Source organism: Hyperolius riggenbachi, chromosome 2 (assembly GCF_040937935.1).
Source record: "Hyperolius riggenbachi isolate aHypRig1 chromosome 2, aHypRig1.pri, whole genome shotgun sequence".
Lineage (NCBI taxonomy): Eukaryota > Metazoa > Chordata > Amphibia > Anura > Hyperoliidae > Hyperolius > Hyperolius riggenbachi.
Window position 1 is genome coordinate 480,617,981 of NC_090647.1, and position 24,190 is coordinate 480,642,170.

Genomic DNA, 24,190 nt, shown 5'->3' on the forward strand with positions numbered 1-24,190 from the left:
CGGGTAGCGGCGATGCGGAGGAGGTGGGGGAGCGGCGCTGACAGACAGCGCTAGGGTAAACATTGTGCTGGTGACGCGCTGCGTGTCGCCAGCACTGCGGGGGCTATAGCGGCGAGCAGGGGGTCTTTGAGGCACACGATGGGGCAACAGAGGCTGGTGTTAGTGTGCCCAACCAGCCTCTGTGCCCCACTAACGTAATAAAATGCCACCTCGGGTTCTCTTTAATGATGTTGTAAGGTCTGCGGTGTTTGTATGGCGGCGTAACGCCGAGATCCGGGCTGCAACTCGGATTTCCAGGTCTCGGCGAGCCGCTGATGTCAGTGGAACGCAGGGTGGTTCTCAGTGGCCATTGGATAAGTGGAGGACGCGTTCCCAGTACGCGCTCCGCAGATGTAAACAGTAGCTCATGTATGTGCTGTGTGTCAGCTAATCAGCTGACACGCTGAATGATTATTGGTTGGTTTTCAATTCTGTTTGTGTTGATTGGTTAGTTCTTGTATTTAAACCCAGTGAGCGCCCCCTGTCATCGCCTCTGATAGCATTAGCTTTGGCTTGTTGCTGGGTATACGCTCACTAACTTGGATTCCTATTGCTGGATATTGCTTGCACCTAGTCCACATTTAATCGCTGTTTGATTTCCTGTTGCCGACTGTTGCCTTGTATCCTGACCACGTTTATCTCTGCTGGATCTCCTGTTTCCGACTATTGCCTTGTATCCTGACCACATTTATCTCTGCTGGATTTCCTGTTGCCAACCTTGCCACCTCGGGACCTGGACTACACTTGCTTGCCGCCCGGTTTGACCTTCTGCTTGGACACGGATTTGCATGAACACTGCCTGGACCGACCTCGGATTGCTTGAGTATGCTATCTCTGGAAAGTAATACCTGGTCTGCCTTGCTACTCACCTGGAACTCCTGACACTGCTGTCATCTTACTACCTCGTCTGGATAGCCTCATCCTCCAGGCCTCATGTTACTATTATATATCTAATGTGCCATTGCTTTCTAAGTATTACCAGGTTCTGTTTGGTGGATCATTACTTACCAGACTGTATGCTACAGCTACCTGCAGGGTTACTGTTGTATTGTGTTAGGTAGGAGTTTGCGCAGGTGTTATGAGTTGGGCTCTGGGTCAGTCATATGGGCATACGCTCTGAATTGTGTGGCAGCACGGTGGCGTAGTGGTTAGCTCTCTCGCCTTGCAGCGCTGGGTCCCTGGTTCGAATCCCAGCCAGGGCACTATCTGCAAAGAGTTTGTATGTTCTCTCCGTGTCTGCGTGGGTTTCCTCCGGGCACTCCGGTTTCCTCCCACATTCCAAAAACATACGGATAAGTTAATTGGCTCCCCCTAAAATTGGCCCTAGACTACAGTACTTACACTACATAATATAGACATATGGCAATGGTAGGGATTAGATTGTGAGCTCCTTTGAGGGACAGTTAGTGACAATATATATATATATATATACACTGTACAGCGCTGCGTAATATGTCGGCGCTATATAAATACTAAAAATAATAATAATAATAAATAATAATAATTGTAGTCATTGACCAGACAGGTCTGACAGACGTAGTTTTCAGTCTTTGATTATTAGAAGGAACCAGGGCTAGATTTCTGGCCATATAGGCTAGGGCCTAGATCGATTACTGTCCGATTGGGCTGCTGGGTATGGAAACAGGGTTTCTATCACTGGCGAACTGAGGGGGCTATTCCGGGTGTCTGGAACCTCCCCCCTGCACTGAGCTGTGTATTCAGCCAGGGAAGCCCGCATAATATAAACAGCCTCATTCTCCCTCCCTTCTTACTTCTGGTGCTTCCCTCCAGCTAATAGAATGAGAGAGGCAGCCCAGCTTCCCTCACAAGAAGATGCAGCCTGCAGTGTGAGAATGTTGATTATGGAGTCCTGGACTCTCCACAGCACAGAAGTGTCCGACATGATGAAATTAGAGTGCAGGCAAGCTGGTAAATATGCACAGCATGATGCAGAGCTTGCCTGGACTCAGGGTCCGTGGGCAAACATCTGTCTGGTCTCTCCCCATTGTTATAATGACTGCATGTGTGGGTAAGGTGTTTAACAAGCTGAAAAGTTTTTGACAGTCCCTAGACTCCAGGAGGGCTTCTTTCTGACTTTTGTGAGAGACTGACAGGGACAGGAGTCCGATTACAGGCAAGTAGCCTGTCTGATGTGGGACTGCGATACAGATAAGTTCTCTGTTCCATCTCAGGCTATTCTCAATTTCTCCACTCCTCTCTCTGGGCTAGTGCATGCCAAAATGACAATAGCAATCGCTAGCAATTTGTGAGTGTGATTTTGTGAAGTGATTTTCAGAGCGATTTTTGAATGAATTGCTCAAAAACATGCTACATGCAGTATACCTGCGATTTTGAAAAAAATCACAACGCTGCTGTGGGAACACCCACATAGGGTAACATTAGTCAAGCGCTTTTCAAATCACTGTTGATTTGAAAAACGCTCAGAAGCACTCTTGGTGTGCACCAGCCTCCTTCATTCACCTTTGTTGCCCTCTTCCCCTAGAGCTGGCTATGTGTTCTTGTCTTACAGGAAAGCTAAATAAAAGTGCAATCCTGGTGAGGCAAAATATTATTATTTAGTATTTATATAGCGCCGCCATCTTCCGCAGATGCATATATCCCTGCATAATATGGGTATCGCTTGCGCTATGTGACACTATGTAGCATATTCCACTGAATTGTCCAAACTAAGTCCATCTCCTGTTCCTCTCTTGGGGAGTTGTTCCAGCGCTGTACCCCGTTCACATTTGCTGCTACCAGAAGGCCTCAGAAACACTCGTGTCCTTGAGTACTTCCAAAGATAGGCTGTTCCATAATACGCCAGCGCACTTTTGTGCATGGGCAGTATGGAGCCACCTGTATTCGGAAGCACTCGGGGACATACGTGCTTCTGGACCTTTCAGGAACCCCCCCCCCCCCCTTAAAAATCCTGCGTTTGCCCCTGTCTATATATGGAAGAGATGGCTGCAAATGGAAAAGGGAGGCTGTAAAGGGAGAGCCACACATTGTAAGAGAGGAGGTACTGCCTAAGGGCTTTGTACATGAAAGTGAGGGACTGCTGTACATGGATGTTACACTTGGAAAGGGGGGGGGGGGTGCACATGGAATGAGAGGGAAGCTGCTGTACATGAAAGGGGAGTCACCAGAGTGTTGACTTAGGGAAAGATAAGTTATAAATCTACTCTTGGGAAGCATATATACTACAGTAGCACATTCTGAGAATGTGGAGGAGATAACTAGCAGAGGCAAGCTGATCAGTAGCGAGGCCTGGCATGCTTCAGCCAATACTAAGGAACAAGCAGAAGCTCTTGGCCTGTAGACTGTTCCCTGTGTGCTTTTCAAAGTTTATTCATCAGTTTAGGCTGACGTGTACCTGGCTGGAATACAGGAAGTACATTTGAAGATAATCTGGTTGGCCTGCTTCAGCTTCACATGGACCATAACAAAGCATGAACAGTAGCTAGCTTCATACATTCAAGTTATAGTACAATTCCTACAGATGTGAGTACTTCACAGTATCTGGCAATAGAGCAGGAAGATCTGTTCCATTAAAGTGGAATTACATGGTCTTTAAAGATTACATTAACCAGTCTGAACGCTCCTGTAAATATGTACTAACAGTGCTATATTTTAAAGGCTGTTGTAAATACCATAATTTCTATTATTCCATAGCATTTAAATGATCACAGCTCATCCTTCTTTCCCTCCCAGCTCTATGGACACTACAATAGTTTGGTAAAGCTGCCGTGTGCAGGGAGCGCACACCAGTTTACTGTTACTTACACTGACAATGTAGCGTAGACTGTGCAATTAGTGCAACCCACGTTACGTTAGAGTAAGAGAGAATACGGAAAACACCGCTCTAGACGTAGTAGCCGGTTTTATGCTGTACCTGTGATCTTCCAAATAAGCTGTCTTGTCACTTCTAAACTTTCACATAAATACATCCATGAAAGCTCTCAGCCAGGGGCGTTTCTAGGTTCTTGGGAGATTCGGCGCACCACTGGGTACCAAGAGGGAAAAAATGGGTGTGGTCATGCTGCAGAAAGTGAGCTTGGTCATAGGTGGGGCCAAATGTACATGAACATAGCAGTGGTATAACTTAAATATATTCAATAGGCAGTATTTCACATAAATAAGCCCCTCACCTGGCTTCTGTCTTGTGTTCGGCTGGCTGGCCTGTGTGCTGTGGGGGCCCCAGGGGCTTTACTGGGCTGTGCTGGGGCTCAGGGTCTTTGCTTCAGCATAGGTAGCTAGGTATAGAAGCCTTCAGGATAGGTAGCTAGGTATAGATACCTTCAGTATAGATAGCTAGGTATAGGGGTCTTCAGTATAGGTATGTAGGTATAAAGGCCTTTAGTTCATTATAGTTATTTGCTTTGCTGGGCCTGGGGGCTTTGCTTCAGCATAGGTAGATAGGTATAGAAGCCTTCAGGATAGGTAGCTAGGTATAGATACCTTTAGTATAGATAGCTAGGTATGAGACCTTCAGTATAGGTAGGTAGGTATGGGGCCTTCAGTATAGGTAGGATGGTATGGAACTTTCAGTATAGGTAGGTAAGTATGGGGTCCTCAGTATAGGTAGGTAGGTATGGGGCCTTCAGTATAGGTAGGTAGGTATGAGATCCTCAGTATAGGTAGGTAGGTATGGGGCATTCAGTATAGGTAGATAGGTATGGTATCCTCATTATAAGTAGGTAGGTAGGTATGGTGCCTTCAGTATTGGTAAGTAGGTATGGGGCCTTCAGTATAGGTAGGTAGGTATAGGTAGATGGGTATGGTGTTCTCAGTATAGGTAGGTAGGTATGGGGCCTTCAGTATAGGTTGGTAGGTATGGGGCTTTCAGTATAGGTTGGTAGGTTTGGGGCTTTCAGTATAGGTAGGTAGATATAGGGGCTGCCCTCCTCCTCCCCCTGCTCATCTACAAGCAGTGGCTTACCTATGCCTCGATTCCAGCGTTGAGCCTGGAGCACACAGCCGCAGACCTCTCTCTCCCTCCTGGCTGTTTTCCCAATACTTGGTTTCTGCTAATGACGCGATCAGATGCGGGACGAGCAGCGGACTGGAAGAGGGAGAGAGGGGCGGACGGAGTCACCGTGATCTGAGTTCTGGACATTGGGTCTGCGGTGCTATGGCAACAGGTTCGGGGGCGGTGCCCCGGATCAAACCCCCTAGCGACGCCTCTGCTCTCAGCTACTCCAGTTTGTTTATTAATAATTTATTCATTCATTAAATTTTCTCGAATTTGCTGTGTTCACTTCTTGCTTTAGCCCACACAGGTAGCATAAATGATCATGCACAACAAGCTGACTTATCAAACTAAACGCAAGCAATACTCCTCTTCTGACATCCAAACAATTACCCTCCTGAATGCAATGGTGGCAGCTCTGAAGAACAGCCAGAGGAGAGCTCTGAGATTGGTCTTTCCCTTCTAGTCCACTTTGCACTGTACAAGGCCAGAAGTTCACAGTAGTGACAGTAAAAGATCCTACTCTCTTACACCTAGGGAGTGAAGCTGAAGGCAGAATGTGAGGAATTTGCATGCTGGGAAAATCGCCCAAATAAGATAATAGTGGCATCCAAATAGAGAATGGCTGGATATCAGAAAGAGGAATATTTCCGAGTATATGGCTTGCAGAAAGTGAGAAAAGTATAAAAACGGTGTTCAGGCTAATGGTTGGGAAGTGTTGCACATATTATTCTCCAACTGCCTGAGATCAAATGCATACAACTGCATAGCACCATTGTGCAGCACTGGGTAATAGCAATGGTAAATTAGATTATTATTCTGTACCTTCCAGTCCATCTGGCTTAAGGCTGCTTACACACAGGGACGTTACAGGCGCACGTTAGTGCAGCCTGTAACGCTCCCCCAACATACAGCAATGTAACACAAGTGGGCTGTTCACACTGCCCACGTTGCGTTACATGTAACGCTGCACGTTCTTCCGAAAGTGCAGCATGCTACGGCGTTACAGCGGCTTAAGTCGCGTTAGACTGTTTGCACATGCTCAGTCATGTTGGGGAGGAGCGGAGAGCGGCCAGGCGCATGGCTATTAACATTCACTGCACGTTGTGATGTGCAGTGTTTACTTCCTGGTGCGGCCGCTCTGTGCGGCGATTGGCCGGCGGGACCACGTGATGCCGCGTGTGTCCAAGAGTACGCATCACGGCATCATGGACGCCAGAGTGAGCTGCACAACGCGACTCACTCTGACGTCTACATCGAAGAGCACCAGGCCTTGGGTTAGGTGCACGTTATGCGACCTTAACGTAGCACCTAACGCTACGTCTTGGTGTGCAAGTAGCCTTAAGGGGCACTATGGCGAAAAGTTGTAAAATTTAAAATATGTGCAAACATATACAAATAAGAAGTACGTTTTTTCCAGAGTAAAATGAGCCATAATTTACTTTTCTCCTATGTTGCTGTGACTTACAGTAGGTAGTAGAAATCTGATAGAAGCGACAGGTTTTAGACTAGTACAGCTCTTCATAATCTCATTTTAAATTTTTACAATTTTTCGCCATATTGCCCCTTTAACCACTTGCCGACCGCCCACAGCCCATGGGCGGCGGCAAAGTGGATGCCTAAAGGACCGCAATACGCCTTCAGGCGGCGCGTCCTTTAGGCATGCCGGGGGAGCGATCGCGTCATTGATGACGCGCGCTTCCCCCGGCAACTGGCTCCGCCCACCCGCCGTAACATCCCGCCGGCCATACGGAAGCGCCGGCGGGATGTTAACCCCGCGATCGCCGCATACAAAGTGTATAATACACTTTGTAATGTATACAAAGTGTATTATACAGGCTGCCTCCTGCCCTGGTGGTCCCAGTGTCCGAGGGACCACCAGGGCAGGCTGCAGCCACCCTAGTCTGCACCCAAACATCTGCCCCCCCCCCGCCCACTGATCGCCCACAGCACCCCTCAGACCCCCCCCTGCCCACCCCCCAGACCCCTGTTTGCACCCAATCACCCCTCTAATAACCCATCAATCACTCCCTGTCACTATCTGTCAACGCTATTTTTTTTTTATCCCCCCCCCTGCCCCCTGCCCCCTCCTGATCACCCCCCCACCCCTCAGATTCTCCCCAGACCCCCCCCCCTGTGTACTGTATGCATCTATCTTCCCTGATAACCTGTCAATCACCCGTCAATCACCCATCAATCACCCATCAATCACCCCCTGTCACTGCCACCCATCAATCACCCCTGTCACTGCCACCCATCAATCAGCCCCTAACCTGCCCCTTGCGGGCAAACTGATCACCCACCCACACCAATAGATCGCCCGCAGATCCGACATCAGATCACCACCCAAGCGCAGTGTTTCCATCTATTCTCTCCTCTAAACACCCACTAATTACCCATCAATCACCCCCTATCACCACCTGTCACTGTTACCCATCAGATCAGACCCTAATCTGCCCCTTGCGGGCACCCAATCACCCGCCTACACGCTCAGATTGCCCTCAGACCCCCCCTTATCAATTCGCCAGGGCATTATTTACATCTGTCCTTCCCTGTAATAACTCACTGATCACCTGTCAATCACCTATCAATCACCCATCAATCACCCCCTGTCACTGCCACCCATCAATCACCCGCTGTCACTGCCACCCATCAATCAGCCCCTAACCTGCCCCTTGCGGGCAATCTGATCACCCACCCACACCAATAGATCGCCCGCAGATCCGACGTCCGATCACCTCCCAAGTGCAGTGTTCACATCTGTTCTCTACCCTAAACACCCACTAATTACCCATCAATCACCCCCTGTCACTGCTACCTATCAGATTAGACCCCTATCTGCCCCTAGGGCACTCAATCACCCGCCCACACCCTCAGAATGCCCTCAGACCCCAGCCCTGATCACCTCGCCAGTGCATTGCTTGCATCTATTCCCCCCTCTAATCACACCTTGAGACACCCATCAATCACCTCCTGTCACCCCCTAGCACACCTACCCATCAGATCAGGCCCTAATTTGCCCCGTGTGGGCTCCTGATCACTCGGCCAAACCCTCAGATCCCCCTCAGACCCCCTTCCGATCACCTCCCCAGTGCATTGATTGCATCTATTTTCCCCTCTAACCACCCCCTGAGACACCCATCAATCACCTCCTTTCACCCCCCTAGCACTCCTATCCATCAGATCAGGCCCAATACAACCTGTCATCTAAAAGGCCACCCTGCTTATGACCGGTTCCACAAAATTCGCCCCCTCATAGACCACCTGTCATCAAAATTTGCAGATGCTTATACCCCTGAACAGTCATTTTGAGACATTTGGTTTCCAGACTACTCACGGTTTTGGGCCCGTAAAATGCCAGGGCGGTATAGGAACCCCACAAGTGACCCCATTTTAGAAAAAAAGACACCCCAAGGTATTCTGTTAGGTGTATGACGAGTTCATAGAAGATTTTATTTTTTGTCAAAAGTTAGCGGAAATTGATTTTTATTGGGTTTTTTTCACAAAGTGTCATTTTTCACTAACTTGTGACAAAAAATAAAATCTTCTATGAACTCGCCATACACCTAACGGAATACCTTGGGGTGTCTTCTTTCTAAAATGGGGTCACTTGTGGGGTTCCTCTACTGCCCTGGCATTTTAGGGGCCCTAAACCGCGAGGAGTAGTCTTGAAAACAAATGCCTCAAAATGACCCGTGAATAGGACGTTGGGCCCCTTAGCGCACCTAGGCTGCAAAAAAGTGACACACATGTGGTACCGCCGTACTCAGGAAAAGTAGTATAATGTGTTTTGGGGTGTATTTTTACACATACCCATGCTGGGTGGGAGAAATTTCTATGTAAATGGTCAATTGTGTGTAAAACAAATCAAACAATTGTCATTTACAGAGATATTTCTCCCACTTAGCATGGGTATGTGTAAAAATACACCCCAAAACACATTATACTACTTCTCCTGAGTACGGCGGTACCACGTGTGGCACTTTTTTACACCTTAAGTACGCTAAGGGGCCTAAAGTCCAATGAGTGCCTTTAGGATTTCACAGGTCATTTTGCGACATTTGGTTTCACGACTACTCCTCACGGTTTAGGGCCCCTAAAATGCCAGGGCAGTATAGTAACCCCACAAATGACCCCATTCTAGAAAGAAGACACCCAAAGGTATTCCGTTAGGAGTATGGTGAGTTCATAGAAGATTTTATTTTTTGTCAAAAGTTAGCGGAAAATTGATTTTTATTGTTTTTTTCACAAAGTGTCATTTTCCACTAACTTGTGACAAAAAATAAAATCTTCTATGAACTCACCATACTCCTAACGGAATACCTTGGGGTGTCTTCTTTCTAAAATGGGGTCATTTGTGGGGTTCCTATACTGAACTGGCATTTTAGGGGCCCTAAACCGTGAGGAGTAGTCTGGAAATCAAATTTCGAAAAAAATTACCTGTGAAATCCTAAAGGTACTCATTGGACTTTGGGCCCTTTAGCGCAGTTAGGGTGCAAAAAAGTGCCACACATGTGGTATTGCCATACTCGGGAGAAGTAGTACAATGTGTTTTGGGGTGTATTTTTACACATACCCATGCTGGGTGGGAGAAATACCTCTGTAAATGACAATCTTTTGATTTTTTTACACACAATTGTCCATTTACAGAGTTATTTCTCTGTAGACTGTGATCCTCAAGTGGTTAAGGTGGCCACACACACACACGATACAATAAAATGAACCAATTTTTAGGCAATTCAATAAATACGATCGGATCTCCCCAAAATGTTTTTTTTTTTGATTTTTATCGATACGGAATGCTGGAAATTTTTCTTCAATTTTTCTAAAGATTGTATGTTATGTGTTAGAGTGACAATTAATATACACACCCTAGCAATTTTCTCAGCGTTTCCAATCATTTTTATCATAATTGGGTAAAAATTGAACATAGGTGTGTGGTATATTGGTCATATTTTTGAAACGTTACAATCAGTCAGAAAAATTGATTGCAGTTCTTGAATTGAACAGATATTTAAAAAATTGCATGGTGTGTGGCCACCTTTATTCTGACATATTTACCTGTCTGCAGCATTGTGCACAAGATCCACACCTATAGTTGCCTTTGGCCCTCAGTTTACCTCTAGCCAGTTCAGACTTTTCTTTTTAAAGACAACATTTACTGAATAAAAGGAAAAGATGTTCCGCTGCACCGCAGGTTGGGTATAAAGCAATCTTCAGTTTATTGACACATCAGTAGATACACATATGGCTAGCCATATGTGTATCTACTGATGTGTCAATAAACTGAAGATTGCTTTATACCCAACCTACGGTGCAGCGGAACATCTTTTCCTTTTGTTTGCATTGAGACCCGGTATTCCTGCTCCCCTGGGTTATGCACCGGTGGTGCCAGCATCTCCATTCCTTGTCTATTAACATTTACTGAATGTTGGAGTTTAATTACAACAATGCCTGCCGCTAGGCTGGCGCAACAAGAACATTGCATTAAGGTTGTCTCAAACTGGGGCCCGAACCCCAATCAACATTTATTGGGTTTCCTGTGTAAATTTAGACATGAAAAGTATAGGACTAACCAATGTCATCAGTCGAGAGAGATATCATGGAGATCTAAACATTTAGTCTAAACTTTATCAAATTTTTGGAAGTTTTTTATGATTTTCATAAACCTCTTTAACCCTCTTGGCGTTATGATTCTTTCGGAATTTTAGGATCTAAAAGCAGTGCAATTTTTTGCACCCTTTCAGACCCTAAAACCTGGAAAAAATCATGCTGCCAGGGAGATCTGCAGCAGTTCTTCAATCACTCACCTCCCTGGCTCCAGCGCTGCAGTTAGACCTCCATCGTCCGAGTGGCGCTGCAACTCTAAGGTGAAATTGCAGGCTGTCGTCATGACGACAGCCGGCGCTCTCACCAGCAGGAAGCAGAGCCCCGGAGGAGAGGAAGAAGAATGCCAACCAACGTCAGGATCCCTGGGAGGTATGTAGAAATGCTCCCGCGGCGCGCATTGCTCTGCATACAGCCTCCGGTGGCTACTCCGAGCAGAGGTCGGGATTACCGCTCTTAGCTGCGGTTTTCCGCCCCGACTCTAGCTCGGGATAACCACCAATTAGGTTAAAGGTCACATCTGTGGGGTTTAAAAAAAAACAAGATCTACTTACCTGGGTCTTCTTCCTGCTCCTGGAAGCCTACCTGTCCCTTGCAGCAGCTCCGCTTTCAACTGGTGTCCCAGGGTCCCCTCTGTTGCAGATGTCATTTGTGTCTGCATTAGCACATCGCCGGGAGCATTCTGCACAGGTGCAGTACTTCTGTGTCGGTGCAGTACTTCTGTGCCTGTGCAGAACGCTCTAGGCAACGTGAGCGCGATTGCAAATGGCTCAGCCAAGGACTCGCCCAGGCGCAGCAGATGCCGACTTGGTGAGTTCAGCATCTGCAATGGAGGGGACCCTGGGACACCGGCTGGGAGCAGAGCTGCAGCGAGGGACAGATAGGCTGGAGGAAGACCCAGGTAAGTAGATCTTGGGTTTTTTTTTTTTAACCTCAGACCTGTCCTTTAAGGGCTGGTAACTCTTGCCTGATATCGGTTTGCCAGTTACATAAAGTCAGAGGATTACTATGGTACCATTTTAGTATTATTACCTAAATAGCGTAGAAAGCAAAATTTCTAAAAAGTAAGCGTTTGGCTTCACCCTTAACGATGGCATTAATTATGCCCAATAAGTAACTCCCAGGAGCTGTGTGAAGAACAGGTTTTGAAAACATCTTGTGGGTCCATATTTGCACCTGCGACTAGGAAGCCGATAACTGAGGGTATTGCTACAGAACATGGAAAAACCCTGCAACCAATTGACCACACCTGTGGCATGTGGTAGGGGTGTTCCCTTGAACCTCCCTAGCCTAGCCAGGGACAGTTCAGACTTTCAGGCATGCGAACTTCACTGGATGTAAGCACATTCTCTATCATCAGGGACCTCCTGAAGGCCACTATTGGCAGTCCCCCTACGACCTAAGCTGTCCCCGTGAAGGTGGTCCTGATTAATTACATCACAATTATTCTAGATATTTAATTTCAGAGAGTTAGCCATTGGGGTGTAGTCAAAAGAGAAAGTCAATCGATACAATCCCTGTCTTTTAACATTACTCTACCCCCCTTATGATGTGTAGCAGTGTTCAGGAAGAGTAAGTGGACATGGACGTTTCAGTCAACTATTGCCAGACGTGTTTCTGATAAAGTTTTGGGGGCAGGCCCGGATTTACTTCATAGGGGCCTACAGGCACAGATGTCCTGGCACTCTAGACTTCGTCCTCCATGAACCTACAACCCCCCACCAAACTGCACCGCAAGTGTGCTGGATGGCTAAGTTGTCACTTCTCCCTTACTTCCCTTGCCTGTCATAGGTAGCTACAGGTGCCCCTTAGCATTAGTTAGCCAGAGGTACCCTCAGTATAAAGTAGCTAGTGGTGCCCCCGACTGAAGGGAGATCTCATGCTGAGGGCGGGTTGAGTAACCTCTCATTTATGATCTCCTCGGGTCGCTGCATAGGGAAGGAGGGAGGAAGGCACTAGGGGAGGGGAGTGAGCCACCTTTCCATCATTTCCTTTCCATCATCAGGCACCTGTGGGCACATGCCTATAGTGCCTAATGGTAAATCCGACCCTGGTTGGGGGTTAAAGGTTTCCATTGTCAAATAAAGATCAATTGTATGGTTTCTAATGATTTTTTTAACAAGCAATTTCCTATCTGGAGAATACTGTTTTCTAACAGCAATGTGAACATCTGAGAATTTCTGCCTGGCATTTTTTGTTTGTTTCAAAGCCAATATGACCAACATGCATCGAGATCTGTACTTTACTTGAGTTTGGAAGCTTTGTTCCCGAGATTTGATGAGCTTACAGATTCACGTGGAATGTCCCAAGACACATGTATTAAGCAACTCTGTCTGTCATGTGACAATACATTAGAGAAGTTCACTTAAAGGCTAGTGGGATGGAATCCTGAGAGCTGTATATATTTACAATGATGAATAGTTTCCTTCACCACTGTGCTGATACTGGAAAACATTCTACATGTCATATTTACAGAAATGTTTGTGAGTCCCTTTTCTCTCATTCCTGGTGTCTGCACAGATTTTACAGTATAGAATTGAAGACATCTGCTGAGCATTGTGAAAGACATGAATGGTTCTTTGTACTCTGTGAAGGGCTGCATTATATGTCAACATTGTCCTTGTAAAAAACAGAAAGCTGCTCTTTAACTTGTTTGTGTACAGTACTTATATATGTATATAAGCACCTGATGTGGTATGAAAAGTGTGCTATTTTACCATGGTAATTCCGATAGTAAAGGATCATAAATGTTACTCATATTTTACTACAGCTAAACCTAACCCTACTCTCACAGAACCCACCCAACTCCAATGCCCAACCTTAACCATTCCCCTGCCGATGCCTAACCCTTGGGACCCTTGAGTCGCATAACAAAATTTTTTAACCACTTCACCCCCGAGGGGTCTATACCCCAACGGATCAGAGCAATTTCACCTGTTGGCACTTCTCCCTTTAATTTGTAATTATATAATATGTAAGGGGTGTGTGTATAATTTTACTTTTTCACCACTAGATAGCACTACAAACACTATGCTGAATTACCAGGAATTGTTCACTTTGGGGTCATGTCCATTCCAGGCACTGTGATTGGTTCGGGAAACACTTGTTTCTCTTCGCCAATCATGGATCTCCGTGTCCTGACGGTACATGTGGCTGGCGCACATGCATGCACAGCAGCGGTGGGGATAAGTGACACATTAAAATGTCCTGGAGCCGTTAAGAGGCTCCAGCACAACATTTAATGCTGCGGCTTGCCGCTGTTTAATCCTTACTTGCTAGCAAGCTGCTCCTGTGTGGACAGATCACAGACAAATCATTCCAGCCCCTAGCCTGTGTCTGACAACTCTACAAGCAAGGGGAGAGGCAGGAGGGAGAGAAATACTGTGGCCCATACGTAATTAACTTTTTTCCTGAGTTTTCTACCTGAAGATAATTTTTCAACTCCTTTTAAAAATAACTTTTCAGCACTTTCCAATTGAGAAAGTACCAACAAGTAGGTGAAAAAAGTACTTTTAAAATTATTTTGAGTATATTCTTGCTTGCTGGTGGTTTAAAAGGCATTTTAATGAAAAGATGTGAAAATATCACATAAGAGAAAACACAGGAGAAAAGGTGACTTGCTTATGGGCCTGTGTGTGTAATTCCTAATCTTAGCAGTTAAGCATTGCTGCAGACTATAACTTGTATTTTACAGATAGGAAGTTTTGAATCAGGACAATACCAATTATTGGCAAATTTTAAATAAAAACAGTAAGCTTTCAGCTAGTAAGCATTCTTCAGAATCTATTCCTGTTAAAACATAAAATCAGAGAAAATTTTTTTTTGGCAAATATAAGTATCATCCAGATACATTAACTACTTAGACCGCTCCATGCCAGTGGGCGTGGAGGCAGCCCCAGGACCGCCTAACGCCAATTGGCGTCAAGTCCTGGGGCTGCAGTTTGCAGGAGATTGCGCATCTCCTGCTTGGAGGGCGGAGCTCCGCCCCGCCTTCAGACTCCAAGGGGGACTGCGATCAGCAGCAGCGCTGCACTGGGGACAGGAGAGCGATTGGCTCTCATAGGCTGAAGCCTATGACAGCCGATCGCGTCATTGGCTGGCTGGGGGGATGGATGGAGCAGGGGGATAATAAATACATAAATAGGACATTTTATTTAAAAAACACAACATAAATATTTATATAAAAACAAACAAACACGGGGGGAGGGCGATCAGACCCCACCAACAGAGAGCTCTGTTGGTGGGGAGAAAAAAGGGGGGGGGGATCACTTGTGTGCTTTGTTATGCGGCCCTGCAGCTTGGCCTTAAAGCTACAGTGGCCAATTTAGTGAAAATTGCCATGGTCTTTAGGGGGTTTAACACTGCAGTCCTCAAGTGGTTCATTACAAGGGATCTTGCAAGGATTGTGAGGTATTTATGGAAAATAGATAAGACCCTTGATTTACTTAACACCTACATAAACTCGGGCTGACATGGATAGTTTGTTTTTTTACAGACCCTATCCTGTTCAGTGTTTGCTGCTGGAGCCTGGAAACAGTTAACTGTATGTTACTGAGCAGGAGGGACACTCATGGGGGCGCAGTGATTTCGAGGGGGGGGGGGGGGGAGGAGAGGTCAGGGTCTTAATGAGAAGCCGAGGTGTGTTTGAAGAATATTATCTGCATACAGAGGCTCGATCTGCCTATACAGCCCAGCCTCTGTTGCTATCCCAAACCCCCCTAAGGTCCCCCTGCACTCTGCAGTCCCTCATAAATCACAGCCACGCTGCTGACAAACAGCTTGTCAGAGCTGGCTGTGTTTATCTCCATAGTGTGTCTGCTGCTCTCCCTGCCTCCTGCAGAACTCCGGTCCCCGCCTGCATCCCTTCCCTCCCTGCTGATTGGAGGGAAGGGAGGGGGGCAGGGACCGGAGCTATGCAGGAGGCGGGGGAGCAGCTGAGACTGACACTACAGATGTAAACACAGCCTCACAGCACAGCTGTGATTTATGAGGGATTGCAGAGTGCAGGGGGGCCTTAGTGGGGTTTGGGATAGCAACAGAGGCTGGGCTGTATAGGCAGATCCAGCCTCTGTATGCAGATAACATGCTTTAAACACACCTCGGGTTCTCTTTAATAATTAGAAAAATAATAATAATCACATCATTCTCATTGCTGCAATAAAATGCCATTGTTACCCTGACGCAGAATTGCTTATTTTAAATATATACAATATATTTTGGGATGTTGTTTTTTGTTGTTGTTTGAATACCTTTTTTTATTCAGCTGTCCATTTTTAAAAACAATTGTTCTATATACAAATATTGTAATTCAGGAGAAAAATGACCATGCACAGGAGGCTGAATCAATCACTAAGGGAGTGCAACAAGCCAGACAACGCTGTAAGTCCAATTAGTAGTAAAAGAGGCCTTGCACATCCCTGAATAAAACTTTGTATTTATTAGAAGAAGATTAAAAGGCATACATTACTTATCCCAAGTGTAGCAGAGAGAGGTACAGGCAAGTGGGGAGGCCGTTTCGCGCCGTCACATACTGTGGCGCATCGTCACCCTTGCCTGTAACTCTCTCTGCTACACTTGGGATAAGTAATGTATGCCTTTTAATCTTCTTCTAATAAATACAAAGTTTTATTCAGGGATGTGCAAGGCCTCTTTTTCTACTAATTGGATTGTTCTATATACAAAAGTTGCAGTATAAAATTCTTAAGATTGGATTTATAGGAAAAGAAGCTCAAGTGGTGAATAAACAGACTGGGTCTGTGTCCAGCTCGTCTTGACACAGACATTTTAAGTATTTTAACAGATAACACTGAAATGTTTTGGGCCCTTTCCAGTATATATATATTCACAACAAACAGTACTCTGGCAGAGGTAGCAGCATGATGCAATAGCTGCCAGGGATGTTTATAGGGAAGGGAGATAAACTTGGATGCACTATAAATCTATTATAGTTAACAGATGTGTAAAATAAGCGCCAAGCAGCACAAGCACAAAACATGTTGTGTGCTGCAGACAAGCTACCTGTAAGGGCATCTGAGTACAGAGCCCCAAGTAAGTGCGTTGCAGGTCAATTGGGCCCTGTCGCAACAGATTAATTGAGTAGAGACGTGATGTAAGACCCGACTTGTCAGGGTTTTTTTGTTACACTACTGTTCCTGGACAAAGCAGAAGCTGAACAAGAGCTGTGTTTGACTTAAAGGACTATCGCAGAAAATTGTAAAATTTAAAATACATGTAAACACATAAAAATTAGAAGTATAAGCCACAAATTACCTTTCTTCTATGCAGTTGTCACCAGAGGCAGGGAAAGGTCCTCCAACACCCAAAGCTGAGACACTACAGTGTGCCCCTTCATCCCTCCCACCCCAGCGATCACACACTGCTTGCTCTTAGACTAAGAGGCTCCCCAGGGCCCCCAACACCTTAATCTCTAGTTATCTGGCTTGCAGTCACTGCCATGTATCCCATTTTCTTATTTTTCTCTGCTTCAAACACAATAGGGGAATGCTAGCTGAGTGAGTTGTTCGCCCCCTACTACACTGCGCACTGGATCCTCTCTCGCCTCTGCTTCGGCCCAGCCCTGGTTGTCACTTACAGTAGGTAGTAGAAATCTAAAAAAACCGACGGGTTTTGGATAGTGTTGATCGAACAGTGCTCGGCACGGTTCGTTATTCCCCGAACATTGGCGTGTTCGGGTCAAGCACAGCCGAGCACCGCACGGTGCTCGGCCGCGCTGTTCGGTCTCCTCCCCTCGCTTATTGGCGCCTTTGCAGGCAGCCAATAAGCGGCGATGATGCTTTTTCCACAGCTATGGAAAAAGAACGGGATTTCCGTCATTGGGAGTCCCGATCCACCCCTCGGCGCTGCCTGGCACTGATTGGCCAGGCAGCGCACGGGGTCTGGGGGGGGGGGGGGGCCGCGCGCCGCGACGGATAGCGGCGATCGGGCACGGGGTGGCGGCGATCGGTGTGCTGGTGCAGCTAGCAAAGTGCTAACTGCGTCCAGCAAAAAAAAAAATTAAGAAAATCGGCCGAGCAGGGCCGGAGAAAACCTCCTGCGCGGCTTACCCCGAACTACGTTCGGGGTTACCGCCAGGAAGGTTAAAGGCATCTGATTTCTTCATTGGTAAATGATTGGACAGAGGGGACAAAACAATGTACACGTTGAATGGTGCAGCTGTTGATCTTTTATTCCCAGCAATTTCAAGTACGGTTTTGACTTTATTGATCATCTACAAACCAATGGCGTGTCATGTGCAGGACTGAACGATGTTTACTTACACATTCAGGCTGTTTCTTTAGAGATTAGGATTGGTCTTTTGAAGACTCCACTCCCAGTCAACAGACAATCCAATTCTTTTAAATGGATCTTTCATCGATCTTGACTATGGTAAATATGGCCTCAACTATGACAGCCCTAAAACATGGAAGGCTGTGGAATACAAAAGGAACCACTACTGCAAAATAGACAGTTATGTATGTGACTGATCCCTACTGGCAAAAGAGACATTCTGTTCAATGGATGAGGCTACTCTGTGGACCTTCACACAAAAGGCAAACGATTAAATTGCAGCGCATACCATGTACCTTATCAAGCACTATTTAAAGTACAACATGTCCTGTTCTATAGCTTGGCTTTATGCCAGAATCTGGAACAGAAACACGTTTACGATAAGGTTATCCCGAAACTGCTGGCTATATCTCTTTTATGGCTTGTGCAACAGGATTAGAGCGAGAACACTACTGAGAAGCACCACTAAGTGCAATAGACAAACAGACCATATATTATATATAAAGTATCTTATGAAGTTGACTACAGGATTTAGTTAAAGGGGAACTGAAGTAAGAGGGATACGGAGGCAGCCATATTTATTTCCTTTTAATTAATACCAGTTGCCTGGCAGCCCTGCTGGTCTATTTCTCTGCAGTAGTATCTGAATAACACCAGAAACAAGCATGCAGCTAGTCTTGTCAGATCTGACTTTAACCACTTGAGGACCCAGCCTTTACCCCCCCTTAAGGACCAGCGCTGTTTTTTGTGATCTGTGCTGGGTGGGCTCTGCAGCCCCCAGCACAGATCAGGGTGCATGCTGAGCGATCAGATCGCCCCCCTTTTTCCCCCCTATGGGGACGATGTGTAGCGGGGGGTCTGATCGCTCCTGCTGGCTGGCATGTTGCGGGGGGGGGGCACCTCAAAGCCCCCCTCCGTGGTGAAATTCCCCCTCCCTCTCCTACCTGTCCCCCCTGGTGATCGGGGCTGCACAGGACGCTATCCGTCCTGTGCAGCCTGTGACAGGATGCCCTCTGTCACAAGGCGGCGATCCCCGGCCGCTGATTGGCCGGGGATCGCCGATCTGCCTTATGGCGCTGCTGCGCAGCAGCGCCGTTCAATGTAAACAAAGGAGACAAACGTCTCCTGCGTTTACATTTAGTCTGCGAGCCGCGATCAGCGGCTCGCAGGCTATTCACGAAGACCCGCTTTGTGATCTAACAGGAAACGGCCATTCGCGCGAGCGGCCTTTCCTGATTAATTAGGGAGGCACCTGGCGACGCAGATGTGCGTCGCTGGTCCTCCAGCGACCACTTTGCCGCCGCACGGTATGAGTGTGCGGTCGGCAAGTGGTTAAAGTTTGAAACACCTCATCTGCTGCATGCTTGTTCAGGGGCTATGGCTACCTATGCCAGGCAACTGGTATTGATTAAAAGGAAATAAATATGGCAGCCTCTGTATACCTCTTACTTCCGTTCCCCTTTAAGTTTGAGTTAAACTGAACTTCAAGTACCAGTATATGAAAAAAGTCTTTAGACCAGTTATGTATTTTAAAAATCAATAATGCACACCATATGGCTCCAACTGTGACAGATACCAGTAATAGCTGTTCATGAAGCCATTAGGCACTGTTATAGCTACCGATCTGCATTTAGAATCTTCAGGCCTCAGTTTTTCAGTACTGCTTATGGAGTTCGCTATCAGACCTTTTGATAGGTTGCTTGAGCGTCACTAGAGAGAGGACCTCTCTGTGCACACATCCTAGAAGGGTCTTATTTGTGTGTGGTACATTGGACATTTCCAGTGGCATATGGCAGTGGCTGAATAGTTAATAGAGGTTAGTTTCTAGAAGAGAACTACACTTTAGGTGTACTTAAAGAGGAACTTTACCAAAAAAGTTGTAGGCGGAAAAAGTCATGTAATTTGTTTGTGTTTTTTGATCCACTGTGAGCCTGCCAGCATCTTTAATGCTGGCAGGAATATTAAAAAAAAAAAAAAAAAAAAAAAAAAAAAAAAAAAAAAAAAAGGTCAGCACTAACTGTCCTTATTGTCATGGCCATGGTAATGACATCACACTGTGGGAGGGGTTTCACCACAATATCAGCCACACAGATGTCCCTGATGATGTATTCAAGAAAAGGTTCAGATTTCTCTTGGGGAAAAAGGGGTATCAGCCATTCATTGGGATGACGTTTAATCCTGAGTTAAAGTGTACCAGAGCAGTAAAATAACAAAGATTTATACATACCTGGGACTTTCTCCAGCCCCATCCACTTGGATCACGCCCACGCCGCTGTCCTCTGCTGCCCGCAGCTTCGGGAACTGGGTTCCCGCAATTCCGTCGGTCGAGCCAGTCTGGCGTAAGAGAAGTGCACACTCTACGTATCTCTCCAGCAGCTGCTGGAGATATACGCAAAGAGCACAACTTCTCCTGCGTAGCTGGTCACAACTAACGTCAGTGACGGGACCCAGTTCCCGAGGTTGTGGGCAGCGGAGGACGGCAGCATGGGAGCGATCGGAGCACATGGGGCTGGAGGAAGCACCAGGTATGTATAAAATCTTTGTTACTTTACAGCTCTGAGTCCGTTTAAGGTTCCTCTTTAAAAACTGTATTTTAACTTTTAAAGGACTTACGAGCTGAAATGTATTAAAGTTAAATCCCTTTTTAAATTCTTCATGTATGGAGGACGCCATTGATGCCCTACCATTCATTCCGCCTTGCCCCCACTTCAATAGCCCCCCGGTCGGGTCCCGACCCCTCCGAACGAGTCGGGTTAAAATTCCTCCCTCAATATGGCTGCCACAGATGGCCACGGCTGCACATAGACGCGATTGCGGCTGCGCAGCTCTAGGGCCTCCTCCCGCCGCGTCTTCAATCAGTCATGGATTGATGACGCGGCGGGGGGAGGCCCTAGAGCTGCGCAGCCGCAATCGCGTCTATGCGGACTGCGCAGCCACGGCCATCTGTGGCGGCCATATTGAGGAGGGAATTTTAACCCAACCTGTTCGGAGGGGTCGGGACCCGCCCGGGGGGCTAGGCGGAATGAATGGGAGGGCGTCGATGGTGTCCTCCATACATAAAGAATTTAAAAAGGTATTTAACTTTTTTAATAATTTCAGTTTGTAAGTCCTTTAACTACATTCAAAGTCACTAGAGCTTCCTTGCCATCCTAAAATGACCCATCATTGTGCTTTCCTCCAACTATGTACACGGCCATAATTAGGTCATTCAGCACTCCTGGAAAAAAGGTCCACCTTTCCGATTTCAGGGACTAGATGTTAAAAGGAACCTGAGTTGAGAGGGATATAAAGGCTGCCTTATTTATTTCCTTTTAAACAACACCAGTTGCTTGGCAGTCCTGCTGATCCTCTGCCTCTAATACTTTTAGCCATAAACCCTGAACAAGCATGCAGCAGATCAAGTACTCTGACTCAGGTTTTACTGGATTAGCCATATGCTTGTTCCATGCTTTGACTCAGACACTAATTAAAGGGACTCCGAGCTCACAAAAAAAAGGAAAGTTGTACTCACCAGGGGCTTTCTCCATCCCAGTGCTGGTCGGGAGGTCCCACGCCGGCGTCCTGGCTCCTCTCCTTCTCCCCGCTCCGGTATGGCTGACAGGCCGCAGCCCGGGCGACACTCGGTAGAGTGTCGGGCTGCAGCTTCCGCGTATGACGCGGATTACGTCACACGCCGGCCGCCTCGCGTCATCACGGCGGCCGGCGTGAAAGTACTGCGCATGCGCGATTAAAGCACGCATGCACAGTACTTTCACGCCGGCCGACGTGATGACGCGAGGCGGCCGGCGTGTGACGTAATCCGCGTCATACGCGGAAGCTGCAGCCCGACACTCTACCGAGTGTCGCCCGGGCTGCGGCCTGTTAGCCATACCGGAGCGGGGAGAAGGAGAGGAGCCAGGACGCCGGCGTGGGACCTCCCGACCAGCACTGGGCTGGAGAAAGCCCCTGGTGAGTACAACTTTCCTTTTTTTTGTGAGCTCGGAGTCCCTTTAAGCCAGAAGATCAACAAGGCTGCCAGGCAACTTGAATTGTTAAGAAGGAAATAAATATACCATAGCCAGCCTCCAATCCCTCTCACCTCAGGTAAGATTGCTGCCAATGTTGAGTGCTGCCCTTCACTGGATTCTTTAGGAAGTCTGCTTCCTCTCCTCCTCCAATCTATATCAATGGTGCTGAAGTGGCTAGAGTATCCTGCGCCCGCCTCCTGGGCACTACCATCTCCAGTGATCTCAGCAGGAAGCCCAACATCGTTGCAAGCCAGCAGAAAGCCCAGCAGAGACTCTTCTTCCTCCACCAACTGAGGAAGTTCGGCAAGGCCCAAGAGATTCTAACGAGTTTCTATTCCGCCACCATTGAATCAATCCTCTGCTCTTCCATCTTAGTCTGGTATGCAGGTGCCACAGCCAGTGACAGACAAAACTCCAGAGGGTCATCAAGTCAGCGGTGAGAATCATTGGCAGACCCCTCCCCTTACTTGCCCTCCTCTACAACACCAGACTGCGACTTAGAGCACTAAGGATTGCAAATAACCCCTCCCACCCAGGTCACTGCTTCCTCAGCCCATTTCCATTGGGCCAGAGGTTTTGTGCCATCTATACCAGGACCGCAAGACACATTAACTTTTTCTTCGCCGCAGCGGTCAGCCTCCTAAACTCCCTCCACATTCTTCCACTCACCAACAGGACTAGGCCATCTAGTCAACCATCTTGTCAATTGACTAACGGATTAGGTTTTGTGCTTTTTTGTAATGCTTGCATGATGTCCACTGTTTACTAAGCTGCTTATGAGGCTTACTGCTGTTTGATAGAGGGTTTTTTTTGTTTGCCTTTTCTTTGCTTCTGTGTTCTGATAAATGCACAGGATTCACAATTCTGACCATCGAACAGGGAAGTGTTCACACATAATAGATTTGATTGTGGAGGTGCAGAATTTAAAGGTGAGCTATTTAAGTTTGTTTTGTGGGGGCAAGATTAAAGTATCTGGTGAAGAAGTGTCCCCTCTCATCATCACAAGCTGAATAAATATGATGATGTCATCACATGCTTAACTAGAGTGACCAAATTTTTGTGGGTCCAACCTGGGACTTGGGGGGGGGGGGCGGAGGACTGAGGTGCGCGCAGAGATGAAGACTGGGGGGGGCGCAAATGGGCGTGGCCATGACATTGTATGGGCGGAGCTAACGTAATGATGTAACAGCGAGGCATAAGAAAGCAGTGTTTGCGCCATGATGTGGACAAACAAGACTTTGCAGCAAACATAGCCATCTATGACCATTAAATAATAAATGCAGTAACAGTTACCCAGGACACCAGAAAATAAACGCAATGGGCAACATGTCAGCACAAAATAATTGCAATGCGGGAAAACATGTCAGCACAAAATAAACGCAATGCGGGCAAACGTCAGTACAAAATAAACGCAATGCGGGCAACATGTCAGTACAAAATAAACGCAATGCGGGCAACATGTCAGTACAAAATAAACGCAACGCGGGCAAACATTTCACCAGAAAAGAAACGCAATGCGGGCAAACATTTCCCCAGAAAATAAACGCAATGCGGGCAAACATTTCCCCAGAAAATAAACGCAATGCGGGCAAACATTTCCCCAGAAAATAAACACAATGCGGGCAAACGTTTCCCCAGAAAAGAAACGCAATGCGGGCAAACATTTCCCCAGAAAAGAAACGCAATGCGGGCAAACATTTCCCCAAAAAAGAAACGCAATGCGGGCAAACATTTCACCAGAAAAGAAACGCAATGCGTGCAAACATTTCACCAGAAAAGAAACGCAATGCGGGCAAACATTTTACCAGAAAAGAAACGCAATGCGGGCAAACATTTCACCAGAAAAGAAACGCAATGCGGGCAAACATTTCCCCAGAAAAGAAACGCAATGCGGGCAAACATTTCACCAGAAAAGAAACGCATTGCGGGCAAACATTTCACCTGGAAAAGAAAGCATTTACTCACCTGGCAGAAGTCTCCGGCCTCTGGCGCGCTGCTCCCGGGACCACCTTCCTCCTGCTCGTCTCCCGCGCTGACAGGGCTATGGCAAGATGGCGCCCGAAGCCCTGTACTGGAGACACAAATAGTCTCCAGTACAGGGCTTCGGCAGCCATCTTGCCGTAGCCCTGCTCGCCTGCCGGTGTCGGAACACCGGAAGGCAATAAGCACGGCGTCTATAGACGACGCTGCCAGTTCATGAGGATACAGTGACCAGAGTTGGGACCCCCTTCCCTAAAGTGGCAATAGGGGACCCTTGGTTGAAGCAAAATTCCTCCCAGAG

General features: G+C 47.0%; 1 protein-coding gene across 1 annotated transcript in view; it reads left to right on the forward strand.

The window, feature by feature from the left end:
* LOC137544906 (apoptosis-inducing factor 3-like) overlaps positions 1-24,190 on the forward strand; it is a 234,219-nt gene that overhangs the window by 8,955 nt on the left and 201,074 nt on the right. The gene's annotated exons all lie outside the window — the stretch shown is intronic.